The 14,072-nt window shown below is 39.5% G+C and overlaps 1 pseudogene; it reads right to left on the bottom strand.

Moving 5' to 3' along the window:
* Positions 1–12,793: 12,793 nt before the first annotated feature.
* Positions 12,794–12,886, bottom strand: LOC112134090 (small nucleolar RNA U13; annotated as a pseudogene).
* Positions 12,887–14,072: the final 1,186 nt, after the last annotated feature.

Here is a 14,072-nt window from a genome sequence, read left to right as displayed (position 1 = left end):
CTTTTCCCAAATCATAGCAACTCTTGATCCAATGCACTACACCTTGACCCAGATTTCTGCTCTATGGAAACCAGGGACAAAGGTAGAGGGGAAGAGAGAGGCGATGATGAACCTGATCATGGTGTTTGACAGCCCCTCCCCTCTGCCACAGCATCTATTTCCACTCTGCCCCTCCAGGACTGTCTTATTCACGGCATTCCGTTTCAGGGGAAGAACCATTTCCTTCAAAATCCTGATTTAAGAGCCTTCAGAGTCAGGGACACAGGGCTCAGTGGAAGGCAAGGATGATATTTGGGCTCAAAATAGGAGTTATAAGTGAACATTTGGAAGAATGATGAGGAGACTCCGTCAGCCTGCTTCCCTTGTTCTCTGCCTGGAACACCAGAAATCGGGATGTTCTTCCTAGTCAGGGGGATGGAAGATTCACCCTTGGAGGGACTGTAAATTCCCAGAGAAAACACCTTCAGACATTGACATTTTCCCAAAGGAAAAATCAACTTTCTGCTGCTTTATCATTTTCCGAAGGCAACCACTCAACACGTTCTACCCATGCTTACAGGACTGCCAATTTTAAGGCCCCCATCTTAGTTAAATATGAACAAACAGCTAAGGTGATCACCATGCAGCCAAGGACAACTTTCAACATCCCCTGCAGGGACACACCTGCAGGGATTGGAGGAAAAAGAATTGAATTACAATAGCGTCCTTAGAGAAGATGAACAATTCGAGAACAAGAAAAAACTCTTTGGAATTACAGATAAGAAAGCTGAAACAAAGACTTCAGAAAGAGTTGGAAGATAAAGGTGCTCTCCTAGAACGAAAAGACAAAAAGATAGACAACTATTAGATAAGATGAGAAAGTGTTTTCTGGAGTCCCAATATCTTTCTGGAGTTCTAGGAAAAGAGAATAGAGAAAACAGACGGGAAAAAATTTTAAATAAAGTGTGCATGAAAACTTCCTAGAAAAGGACTTAATTTTCCAGTTTGAGTGGGTTTATTATAAGAACCTAATTTAGTGACAAAACTTTCAGAGGAATAAAAATGGTCACAAAGAGTCAGGAATTAAGATCACATCAGATTTTTCAGCAACAATGCTGAATTAATTCAAAAAATAGAATATTTCTAAAAATCTGCAGAAAAATTATTTCAGTATCTGTAGAGCTTCTCATTCGATTATAATGAGGGACATGCAAAATGTGTAAGGGTGAACTCATATCTCCTGGGCATAGGGACTATTGTCCCAAACTGCTTCCTAAATTTTAAAAATCAGTTTTATTGGGGTAGGATTTATGTATGCTAAAATTCACTAATTTCTATTTTACAAGTCTACTATTTGATGAGTTTCTCTCTCTTTTTTTTTTTTTTTTTTTTTTTTTTTTGAGACGGAGTCTCGCTCTGTTGCCAAGGCTGGAGTGAAGTGGCACAGTCTTGGCTCACTGCAACCTCTGCCTCCTGGGTTGAAGCAGTTCTCGTGCCTCAGCCTTCTGAGAAGCTGGGACTGCAGGCATACGCCACCACACCTGGCTAATTTTTGTATTTTTAATGGAGATGGGATTTTGCCATGTTGGCCAGGCTAGTCTCGAACTCCTGACCTCAGGTGATCTGCCCACCTTGGCTTCCCAAAGTTCTGGGATTACAGGCCTGAGCCACCGTGCCTGGTCTTTTTTCTCTTTTTTTTGAAATTAAAGAGAAAATTTCTGGCCAGGTGTGGTGGCTCAAGCCTGTAATCCCCAGCACTTTGGGAGGCCGAGGTGGGTGGATTGCCTGAGCTCAAGAGTTTGAGACCAGCCTGGGCAACATGGCAAAACCCAGTTTCTACCAAAAATACAAAAAATTAGCCCGGGGTGGTGACATGCACCTATGCTCCAGGTACTCAGGAGTCTGAGGTGGGAGGATCACTTGAGTCTGGGAGGTGGAGGTTGCAGTGAGCCGAGATCATGCCACTGTACTCCAACTTGGGTGACAGAATGAGACCCTATCTAAAAAAATTTTTTTTAATTTGAATTTTAAAAATAAAATTTAATTCTATTTTGTTAAATTTAATTTAATGTTACCCAGGCTGGTCTGAAACTCCTAGGCTCAGGTGATCCATCCGCCTCAGCCTCCCAGTGTTGGGATTATAGACGTGAGCAACTGTGCCCAGTCTATTTGATGAGTTTTGACTAGTGGTTCTCAACCAGAAGTGATTTCACTCCTCCAGGAGATATTTGGTCATGTCTACAGACAATTTTGGTGGTCACAGCTTGGGCGGGGGTGTGAGTGTGATCCTCGTGTTGGGTGGAGGCCAGGGCCACTGCTAAACATCCTGCAGTGCACAGTGAAGTCCTGCAACAAAGAACTCTCCTGCCCAGAACGTCAGCAGTGCCAAGGCTGAGAATCCCTAGTTTTGAAAATATACAGTCATGTATCCACCACTACAATTATGATACAGAATGCTACCATCACCCGAGAAAATTTCTTGGACTCCTTTTCAAGGGGATTAATTATCCTTTCATTTACTTCCTGGACCCTGACAACCACCGATCTGCTTCCCACCACTATAGTTTTACTTTCTCTAGAAGTTAATATAAATAGAATCATATAAATAAATAGGCCCTTTGTATCCATGAGTTCTAAATCTATGGATTCAGCCAACCATGGATCAAAAATATTTGGGCAAAAACATTGTGTCTGTACTGAACATGTATAGACTTATTTTTTCTTGCCATTATTCCCTAAACAATACACTACAACAACGATTTTTGTTTACACTGTACTAGGTATTATATGTAATCTAGAGATGATTTAAAGTATATGGGAGGATGTGGGTAAATACTATGCCATTTTATATCTGGGACTTGAGCATCAGAGGATTTTGGTATGCATGTGAGGTCCCAGATCCATTCCCCACGAACTACATGACTGTAGTCTTTTGAGTGTGATCTCTTTTATTCAGCATAATGTTTTTGAGATTCATCCATGTTGGTGCATATACCAGCCATACATTCTTTTTTACTGCTATATATTGTTCTACTCTATGACTGTATCATAGTTTATCCATTCATCTATTGAAGAAAACTTGGGTGGGTTCTTTCCAGTTTGGAGCAATTAATGATAAAGCTGCTATGAACATTTGTGACTATGACTTTATGTGAACATATATTTTCATTTCCTTTAAATAAATGTATAGGAATGGACTTGTTAGGTCATATAGTAAATATGAGATTAACTTTATAAGAAACTGCCAAGCTTTTCTCCAAAATGGTTGTACCATTTTACATGCATATCAAAATACATGAGAGTTCCAGTTGCTCCATCACTTGCCAACACTTGGGATTATCAGTGTTTTTTTTTTTTTAATTTTAGCTAATTTAATGCATATGTTGTGATGTCTCATTGTATTTTTAAATTACTTTTTTTGAATATTGTGTTGAATATCTTTTCATTTGCTTGTAAACTTTTGTATATCTTCTTTTTTGAAGTGTTTATTCAAGTCTTTCCCCTATTAAAAAAATGGGTTGTTTATATTGTTGACTATAACAATGAATGTAACAGTTGTTACATATTCTGGATACAATTTTTTTCTCAAATGTACATTTTCAAATATTTTCTCCCATTCTGTGGCTTGCCTTTTTTTTGTAAACATTGTCTTCAGAAGAATAGTGGTTTTAATTTTGATAAAGTTCCACGTATTAATACTTTGTTTTATGGTTAGTGGTTGTTATGTTCTGTATATGAGATATTTGTTAGATTGAGATTGGATATGTTTTCTCCTGGATGTTTTATAGCGTTATCTTTTACATTTAAGTCTATGGGTTAACATTTGTGTATGGTTTGAGATAAGGGTCATAGGATATCCGATTGTTCCAGCACAATTTATTCGAAAATACTATCTTTGAGCCATTGGCTTACCTTGTCACTTTGGTTGAAAATTAGTTGAGCATGTACATGTGAGTCCACTTCTACACTCCCTAATCAGTTTTTTTGATCCATGTGTCTGTCTGTATACCAATAGCTCATTACCTTGATTATTGTAGCAGTTTATTAAGATTTAAAATCAGGTAGTGTTACATCCTCAAACTTTTTTCTTTTCCAAAATTGCACTATTCTAGGTGCTTTAAATTTTCATATAAACTTTAGAATCAGTTTGTCAATTTCTACAAAAAAGTTCCTTTGTTGAGTCTAAAGATCGATTTGGAAACAACTGACATTTTATAACTATTGAGTCTTCTTATCCGTATTATTTATTTCTCCATTTATTTGAGTCTTTTTATATCTCTCTGCTATGTTTCATGCTTTTCAGCGTACATATCTTGATTATATTTTGTTAAGCTTATCATTAGGTGTTTCAGGTATTTAATTTTTGTGTGTGTGTTGTAAATGTGAACTTAAATTTTTTTTTTAATTTTCCAATTGTTTGGAAATACTGTTGATAATTAAATATTAACTGTATCTTGCAACTTTGCTAAGCCTTCTTGTTAGTTTTAGTAATTCTAGTAGCTTTTTCATATTTCTGTTAGGATTTTCTATATAGACAATCATGTCTACAAATAAATAGTTTTTCTTCTTTTCCATTTTGGATGACTTTACTTGCACTGGCTATGCCTGCTAGTACAATGTTGAATAGGAGTAGTTGAGAGTGGCTGTCCTTGCTCTGTTCCTCATCTCAGGGGAAATGTCCTGTCTTTCACCATTAAGTGTGATGTTAGGTGTAGGTTTTTCATAGATTTAAAAAAAAATCAGATTGAGAAAGTTCATTTTTGCTGAGAGTTTTTATCATGAATGAATGTTAAATTTTGCCAAATGCTTTTTCTGCATCTATTGAGATGATCATAGGGTTTTACTCTTTTATTTTATTAATATGATGAATTACATTGATTAATTTTCAAATGTTAAACTAATCTTAAATTCCTGAGATAAATCCCACTTGATCATGTTATATTATCCTTTTAAAATATTGTTTGATTTGTTTTGCTCATATTTAATAATTTTTGCCTTTATGTTCATGAAGAATATTAGCTATAGTTTTATTTTCTTTTAATGTCTTTGTTTTTAGTACCAGGGCAATACTGGCCTCATAAAATGGATGGGAAATGTTCCTTGATTCCTATTTTATAAAAATATTTGTATAGGATAGGTATTATTTCTTACTTAGGTATTTGTTAGAATTCATAAGAGAAGCCATCAAGACCTGGATTTATAATTGTGAGAAGATTTTAAATTACAATTGAATTTCTTTAATAGATATAAAGCCTTATCATATTTTATATTTCTTCTTGTGCCAGTTTTGGTAATCTGTGTCTTTTGAACAATGTGACCACTTAGGTAATTTTTCAAATTTATTGGCATATTCGTGTTTATACTCTTCCCTGTCGTTCTTTTAATATTTGTAGGATCTGTGATGATGTTCTCTCTTTCATTCCTGATTTTGGTAATTTGTGTCTTCTTGCTCAGTCTAGAGTCTTTGTGATTTTATTAATCTTCTCAAAGAGCCAGCCTTTGGTTTCATTGGTTATCTCTATTGTTTGCCATTTTTGATTTCTTTTTACACGAGAGGAAATAGTAGTGATAGTTTACCCTTTGTCTCAATGGTAAACAATATTAAATAACCATAACAATGTTAATACTGACTCAAGAACACATGACTCATGATTATGATGTAACCCCATTTTGGAGTATGAGGAAAGTGGAGGAAGGGAAGTAGTTTATGAAAACAATATCCTTATCTTTCTAATAGGAAGTCAATAATACACTAAAATAGATTAATCAACAAGTTGCAGAATAAACGTACCATTTTGAAATGTGAACGTAAATACTGGAAGAAAGAGAGGAAGGAAAGGAAAATGGTAGTATTCAGCAAGAAAATTGGGGAGTTAGGTCAGAAACTTCTTTTTTTGTATTGAGTATTTGACAAAATATATAAATGTTATTATGTTGACAAAATAAAAATTAATCTAACACTTCAGTATCAGAATGGGAAAAAGTATGGTTGGAAAACAAGGTTTTCCAAGCCTGGGAGAGGTTACAGACATGATCTCGGGGAATATGCTGTGACTTTGAGTAGTGCGGAAAGCTGCCTTTTATTTTCAGTTAGTTAAAAAAATTCTGCATTTGTTTTATTCTGATGGAATTATTATAAATGTGAAGTTATAAAGCCTGTTGTAATTGAATTAGGAATTGCCACATAAATATGTCCTTAACATCATATTAGATAGTTCTTTACAGTTTTCAAGGAGATTTCATATACATTGCCTTCTTTAAACCTCACTTTAGCTCTGTGAGCCCAGTGTTATTATAGACAGCATCTTCACTTTGTAGCTGTGTTTCAGCTAAAAGATCTGCTCAGGGTCACACTGGTGGTAAGTACTTGGGGATGGACTACAAACTCATCACTTTCACTAAGAACTCCATAATATACATAGTTGAATCACAAAACAATTTTAAACATGTTGATTTATTTATCTGCTTGTTTTCATAACTATAACCTGATGACTTGAACAGTTGGTAGCAGGATAGAACATATATTGATGTTGCTTTGAATAGATTTGAATATCTGTGCAGCAATTACTTGCTGCATGACCTTGGGAACGTTATTTAATTTATCTGAGTCTCTTTTTCTCAACCTGAAAAAGGATATTACTACCTTCCTCATAAGGTTGTTCTTCAGAGTTAACATAAGTAAAATGCTTATGACAGTACCTAGAAGTTAGTATGGACTCAATAATTGCTTACTATTAGATCATTCTTGTTAACTATACAAATAACTAAGATTATTTAATAATTCCTGCCTGCTATCTTTTGTATGAGAACCGCAATACTGCCTCACTATCAAAATGATAATATTGAGTTCTCCTAGTGAAATGCTCAGTTAAAAAAATGACACATTCATATGTGAACATCAAAGTTAAACTGAAATTACTTTAAAAATTAATTTACTTTTGAAAATCACCTTCCTAGTAATGTGAGTCACTAAGAATCTGAGTACATAGATATAAATCCTGCTTTTGTAAGATAGCATATATGCAGAGAAAAATGTGGATAAGTACATATCAAACAGTTAACAGTGGTTATCTCTAAGGACTGGGATCATGGTAGGGGTGCATTGATCTAATTTATTTATTGTTTTTAGTTTTTTTTTTAAATAGAAAGCATATACTACTTTTATTATCTGAAAAAATATGATTTAAAAATGATTATGTAAAAAACAAGCCTTACAGAAATCACAGCCTTATCAGAAATGTTTGACATGACTTGCCCCGCACTGGCTTCTATGAAATGCTCTGAGATCTCCCTGAGGATTGACATCCCGCTGACAGGTCTCTAGTTCTAGGATTTCCAAAGGCACCAATGAACCACTTGTACCATAGAATTTGCATCTGGTTTCCACGTAGGCGGTGTGTTCTATGGGGCTCCCTGGGCTTGGTAGGCAAAACATTTTAGGAACAGAGAAAATGTGTTGGCTTTAAAGAAAAGATTTCACTGCTGGTCTTTCCAGCTATGACCTATGACCGGCTGTGGACATTACTGTAGTCGAAGCCATTTTAGTTAAACATATTTATAAGCAGAGTTAAAAAGGGACTGTGGCTGTTATCTCACACCCCAAGATGACATTCAAGCTTTGCTTTTTCAGTTATTCCTAAAGTTATTTCTAAAACCAGTGCTGCACTCAATTTTAGTCTCTCTCTCTCCCGCTTTCCTGCCCATGCGGGGTCTAGCCAAAGCTCCCTTCCTCAACTCCAGCTCCATCCCTCCAGGTTTTCCCTCTGCCCGGTTCTCCCGGGAGCGGGAGGGGGTGGGGAGAGGCGGCTTTGGCGTCAACAGCAGCACGAGCTGCGGCTTCCTGCCTCCCCAGGCGGCTTCAGTTCCAAGGGTGCCCGGCTGCCCAGCGTCCCGCAGTGTCCAGGGCTTTCAGACCTCACCTAAGGTCCTAAAGATGTCCTCATTCTCCAGAGTGGCACTGTGCCTACCAAGGAGGACACTTTGAAGTGTTGGTCCCGGCTAGAGGCGGCCTCTGTTACTGACTGGTACCTGTGAGTCTATATAAAAGCCATAGAGCCAATTCCTCACACCCTCAGCGAATGAAACCTGCCCGTGGGATGCCCTTTGGCTTTTATTTCACGAGTGATCAGAAGCTGGCTGCCGCCCTGGTGGCAAGTGTGAGCTTACTGTCACTTATTGTCTGAGCAGCAGTTTATGACATCTGTATGGTTTTAACTCTCAACCTTTACACTCTCTTGAATAACAAACTTGAAAAGAGATGACTCCTGGGAAGAACCTCCCCAATTTTGTCGTTGTTGTTTGTTTGTTTTTCTTCTTGGAGACCGACTCTCGCTCTGTTGCCCAGGCTGGAGTGCAGTGGTGTGATCTTGGCTCACTGTAACCTCTGTCTCCTGGGTTCAAGTGATTCTCCCACCTCAGCCTCCCAAGTATCTGGGATTACAGGCACCTGCCATCATGCCCAGCTAATTTTTGTGTTTTGTATTTTTAGTAGAGATGGGGTTTTGTCATGTTGGCCAGGCTGGTCTTGAACTCCTGACCTCAGGTGATCCGCCTGTCTAGGCCTCCCAAAGTGCTGGGATTATAGGTCCAAGAACCCCCTTTCAAAGGAATTGAGAACATTTAAAAAAGATGTCATAGGCCATGTTCTGAAGAAAGGGAACCTTATGAGATTATTGACGATAGATTCTGAGGAATTAGCTGAGCTTTCTGATGGGTCATCAGAAATGTGGGTGGGAGACAAAGGCTGTTCCAAAGTGTTCCAGGCCAAGGTCAGAGCAAAACTCGTGCATGTGTTGGGTATCTGGCCCCATTCGAAGTTGCTTTGGCCGGGCGTGGTGGCTCACGCCTGTAATCCCAGCACTTTGGGCAGATCACAAGGTCAGGAGTTCGAGACCAGCCTGGCCAACATGGTGAAACTCCGTCTCTACTAAAAATACAAAAATTAGCCGGGCATGGTGGCGGGCGCCTGTAATCCCAGCTATTTGGGAGGTTGAGGCAGGAGAATTGCTTGAACCCAGGAGGCAGAGGTTGCAGTGAGCCGAGATCGTGCCATTGCACTCCAGCCTAAGCAAGAGCAAGACTCTGTCTCAAAAAAACAACCTCCCCCCACAAAAAGAAACAAAGTTGCTTTGAATACAGTCCCCTATATACAAGGACTCCTATGGGCATCTTCTGTGATGAGATAGGATGTGGCTCAGGCTTTAATTTTTGCAACAAAACTGTAACTTGGGTATGTTCTTCCTCTGAATACCTGGAACTTATGGGTTCCTTCCTAACCAGCGAGAGTCCTTATTTTCCGACAGGGGCATAAAATCTGGTCATTAAGAGCATATCAGGCCAGGTGCGGTGGCTGACACCTGTAATTCCAGTACTTTGGGAGGCCAAGGCAGGAGGATCGCTTGAGCCCAGGAGTTTGAGACCAGCCTGGGCAATATAGTGAGACACCATCTCTACCAAAAAAAGAGAAAAAATTAGCCAGACATGGTGGCAGGAGCCTGTAGTCCCAGCTACTCAGGAGGCTGAGGTGGGAGGATCACTTGAGACTTGGAGGTCGAGGCTGTAGTGAGCTGTGATCACGCCACTGCACTGCAGCCTGGGCAACACAGCAAGATCCTGTCTCAAAAAAAAAAATAGTGTGAAGAAGAAAAAGAGCATATTATTTGAAGTCATACAATCTAGAGTCAGATGATCAATTCTGCCGCATATCATTGACAACATTTAACATGTCTGTTCCTTGATCTTCCCATTTGTAAGTCGCATATAAGAATAGTGCCTACCCATAGGGTAGTTGTGAAGAATGGTGAAATAGGGTGTGTCAGGCACTCCAGATCTTACCTTGTGCTGGCAGGTAGTACAAGGGAGGCACAGCAGAAACAGGCTTTGTTTTTGTTTTGCTTCTTGTTAGTGAAGGTAAATGTTCGGCTCCTGCCAAAGTCCATTAAGAGCAATGGTCTCTGAAAGTAATGATGATGGCTCACATGTGTAATCCCAGCACTTTGGGAGGCTGAGGTGGGCAGATCGTGAGGTCAGGAGTTCGAGACCAGCCTGGCCAACACAGTGAAACCCCGTCTCTACTAAAGATACAAAAATTAGTTAGGAGTGGTGGTGTGCGCCTGTAGTCCCAGCTACTCGGGAGACTGAGGCAAAAGAATTGCTTGAACCTAGGAGGCGGAGGTTGCAGTAAGCCGAGATTGTGCCACTGCACTCCAGCCTGGCTGACAAAGTGAGACTCCATCTCAAAAAAAAAAAAAAAAAAGTAAAGATGATAACAATAATCAACTAACGTTTACTGGATACCTGCTATGTGCATGACCTTACTCATTTGGGTCTCACCACAAGCCTAGGGGAAGAAGCCCAAAGCACGTACCATCCACCATTCCCTAGTCTAGTCCCTTGCACAAGGCTGGCTGCGGAGGAGAAAGTTCTTTACAAGGCTTAAGGTACCCTTATGTCCTCAACCTTTATTGAGGGTTGGTGTGAGAAACAGTCATGTGACAAACATCTCTGAAGGTGTTCTTTATCTGTTATTGACTACGGTGCATTTCCTTGTCTAGTGGCTTTAAAAGAAAACCATATGTCATAAATTCTTTTGGGAGTTAAAGGTTGTTTCTCTTGATGGTTTTTTGTGCTTCCTTTCATTAGACAGATGTCTTGGTCTAAGGCCTAGAGATTCTGATTCAGTGCGTTTGAGTAGGGTGAGACGACCAGACTTTGAAAATGCTGCCTCCCTTTGAGTCCAAGGCACAGCCAGGGCTGGGAACCCCTCCAGTGGCTCTTGGTCAGCTCCTCCTGTGGTCCCTGATTGGGATCACGGAGCTAAGACTTGTGCTTCTTTTACCTAGGTTTTCTGACAGAATTTTTGCATCCTTTTCGTGTCTTGTCTCTTGTCTCTTGTTGTTTTACTTCCCTTCCCTTAATATTTTTAGAATTCATATATCATTTATTGTAAAATATCTTGTCTGCTTTCCAGCATAAAAACAAATGAATGAAAGAATGGGTGTCATTCTCCACCTAAAGTTTCCAACAGGATTTTCCTTAAAACACCTCCTTGTTCTTTGTTTCTGTCATTCTTTCACCTACTTTGCTGTTTCTAATTAATTGCTTGACAAAGTAAACATTTATTTACTTTTAAAAGACACTAATGTATTCTAAAGGGAAACTGGCTCCCTCTCAAATGTCTGGAGGCATCATAATTGTGAAGAGAGACTGTTCCAGGAGAAGGAGTTCAACCTCGAGATAATGAGAGTGTTGTCTGGAGAGGACCACAATGAGTTCAAAGGAAGGTGCTGGAATAAATGCAGGCACAGAGGTTGGTAATGCAACGTAGAGATTGTCTCATCTCATGGCCCTCCCACTCCATTCCACTGATGTCAGTTTAGTTACTTCCCTTACTTGTAGTATGTCAACATGCAGCAATTATTTTGTTTTTGTTAACAATGATAGGACTTCAGTGCGATGAACTTGGCCTACATCCCTGAATGCTGCATTTACAACCAGCTTTCCTTGCTTGACAGCAGACTTCATCGAATAAAAAGAGGCAATTCCAAAGGTTATTGCAAGATTACAGCATAACAGGTCTGGACAAAGGCACTGTGGAATGTGGGAAGATGACTGGGGCCTGGAGGAAGTGACATTGGCTTCAATGGGGCACTGTAGAGTCACACAGTAATGCACATGTGACCAGCTGCAGGTGTTTGCTTGATCCTATCTTCTACATAAGAAAAAGAACTTAAAAAAAAATCATTTAGTGTGACAAAGACTTCAGTACCATCAGATTATTAAAATTATCATACTGATGGAATGGTTTTTAAATTAAATTTTGAGTAATGTTGACAAACCTCTATATTGCTTCATCTGCTGCTAATCAGCATAAGTGACTTACAACTAAGTTAATCAGCCATTTTCATTCTAGAGGTTGATCTTAATCCAACTGTTTATTAATAATTCGACTGCCCCCTCTCTGTTTTCTGAAGGAATTGGCTGTTTATACTTTTCAAGTGCCTGCTCCAGGTTAACTTTCTTTTCCTTTTTTTTTGAGATAGAGTCTTACTGTGTAGCCCAGGCTGAAGTGCAGTGGCATGATCTTGGCTCACTGCAACCTCTGCCTCCTGGGTTCAAGCGATTCTCCTGCCTCAGCCTCCCAAATAGCTGGGATTACAGGCACATGCCACCACGCTCGGCTAATTTTTGTATTTTTAGTAGAGACAGGGTTTCACTGTGTTAGCCAGGATCTGGGTAAACTTTCACATTAGATGCTGTCACTGTCTTTTGGAAATTTACCACTGAACTGGGATGATACACCACATAGGAAAAAATCATTAGCAATACAAAGCAGTGTAAGTTAGCAGTGCTAGCAGGTGGTAGAAACCCAAGTTGTCAGGAATTGAGAAGCAGGCATGACCACAGGGGTTGGGGAGTGGGGGAGTGATTCCCTAGAGATGGCACCTGGTCTACGGGAAAGCCACATCTTTGTATACTATAGGAACCCTGTTCTCCAGCCATGGTGGCCATGCATCTGTGGAATTTTCCTTTCCCTCTTACCATCACACCTTTGCCAGTATCATTTTTTCCACCTAGAATGTCTAACCTTTTTGTTCACTTAACACAATTCTCCCCAAGTTTCCAAACTCAGGTTGCGGAGGTCCTTGACTGTGTGGCTTGGAAACGTGCACTTTCTGTTGTTGGAAATCACTACCTACTATTGAATGAGATTGTGAAATGATGAACATGAATCCTAGCTGGGTTATAAGAAGAGAATTGTTTCCAGATGTGCAATACAACGGGCCTGTGCCTCCTGTTGACTCATTTGTTGTCACGCCAGCCCAGTAATGTGTTGCTAGATATGAAGGAGCACATCTCACACATGAGCGTGAAAACCCAACCATCAGCTTATGAACTACAAAAGGATTATTATTTATTGTTTTTCTCTTGGACATCTGAGAAGGGGCTGAAGAGTTCACAGCCAAACCTGGTTGTATTGTGCTTTGCTTTATTGCACTTTGCAGATAGTACGTTTCTTACAGATTGAAGTTTTGTGGCAACCCTGTGCGGGGCAAGTTTATCAGCATGATTCTTCCAGCAGCCTTTGCTCACTTTGCATCTCTGTATCATAGTTTGGCAATTCTCGCAACATTTCAAACTTTTCCATCATTATAATATCTGTTCTGGTGATCTGTAATGTTACCATTGTAATTGTTTTGGGGCGCCACGAACTATGCCCATATAAGATGATGAATAATTCACGAATGCTGTGTGTGTTCTGACCCCTCCACCAGCCTGCTGTTCTCCCACCACTGTCCCTTTTCTTGGGCCTTCCTATTCCCTGAGATACAATGATGTTGAAATTAGGCCAATTAATAACCCTACAGTGGCTTCTAAGTGTTCAAGTGAAAGAAAGGGTTTCATGTCTCTTACTTTAAATCAAAATGTAGAAATGATTAAGCTGAGATAGCTGAAAGCTAGGCTGTTGTGCCCAAGAGTTAGCCAACTTGTGAATCAAAGAAAAAGTTCTTGAAGGAAATTAAAAGTGCTACTCTAGTGAACACACAGATGATAAGAAAACAGAACAGCCTTATTGCCGATACGGAGAAAGTTCTAGTGGTCTGGATAGAAAATCAAACCTGTCACCACATTTCTGTGGGCCAAAGCCTAATCCAGGGCAAGGCCCTAACTCTCTTCAATTCTCTGAAGACCAAGAGAGGTGAGGAAGCTGCAGAAGAAAAGTTTGAAGCAACAGAGGTTGGTTCATGAGGTCTAAGGAAAGAAGCCATATTTGTAACTTAAAGGGCAAGGTGAAGCAGCAAGTGCTAATGGAGAAGCTGCAGCAAGTTATCCAGCAGATTTAACTAAAATTGATGAAGGTGGCTACATTAAATAGAAGATTTTCAATGTAGAAGAAACAGCCATGTATTGGAAGAAGATACCAACTAAGACTTTTATAGCTACAGAGGAGAAATCAATGCCTGGCTTCAAAGCTTCAAGGACAGGCTGACTCTCCTGTTAGGGGATAAAGCAGCTGGTGACCTTAAGTTGAAGAAAATGTTTATTTACTATTCTGAAAACCCTAGGGCCCTTAAGAAGTATGCTAAATCTAC

This window comes from Pongo abelii, chromosome 5 (assembly GCF_028885655.2).
Source record: "Pongo abelii isolate AG06213 chromosome 5, NHGRI_mPonAbe1-v2.0_pri, whole genome shotgun sequence".
NCBI lineage: Eukaryota > Metazoa > Chordata > Mammalia > Primates > Hominidae > Pongo > Pongo abelii.
The sequence above is the reverse complement of the archived record's forward strand: the minus strand, read 5'-3'. Positions and strand labels throughout refer to the sequence as shown.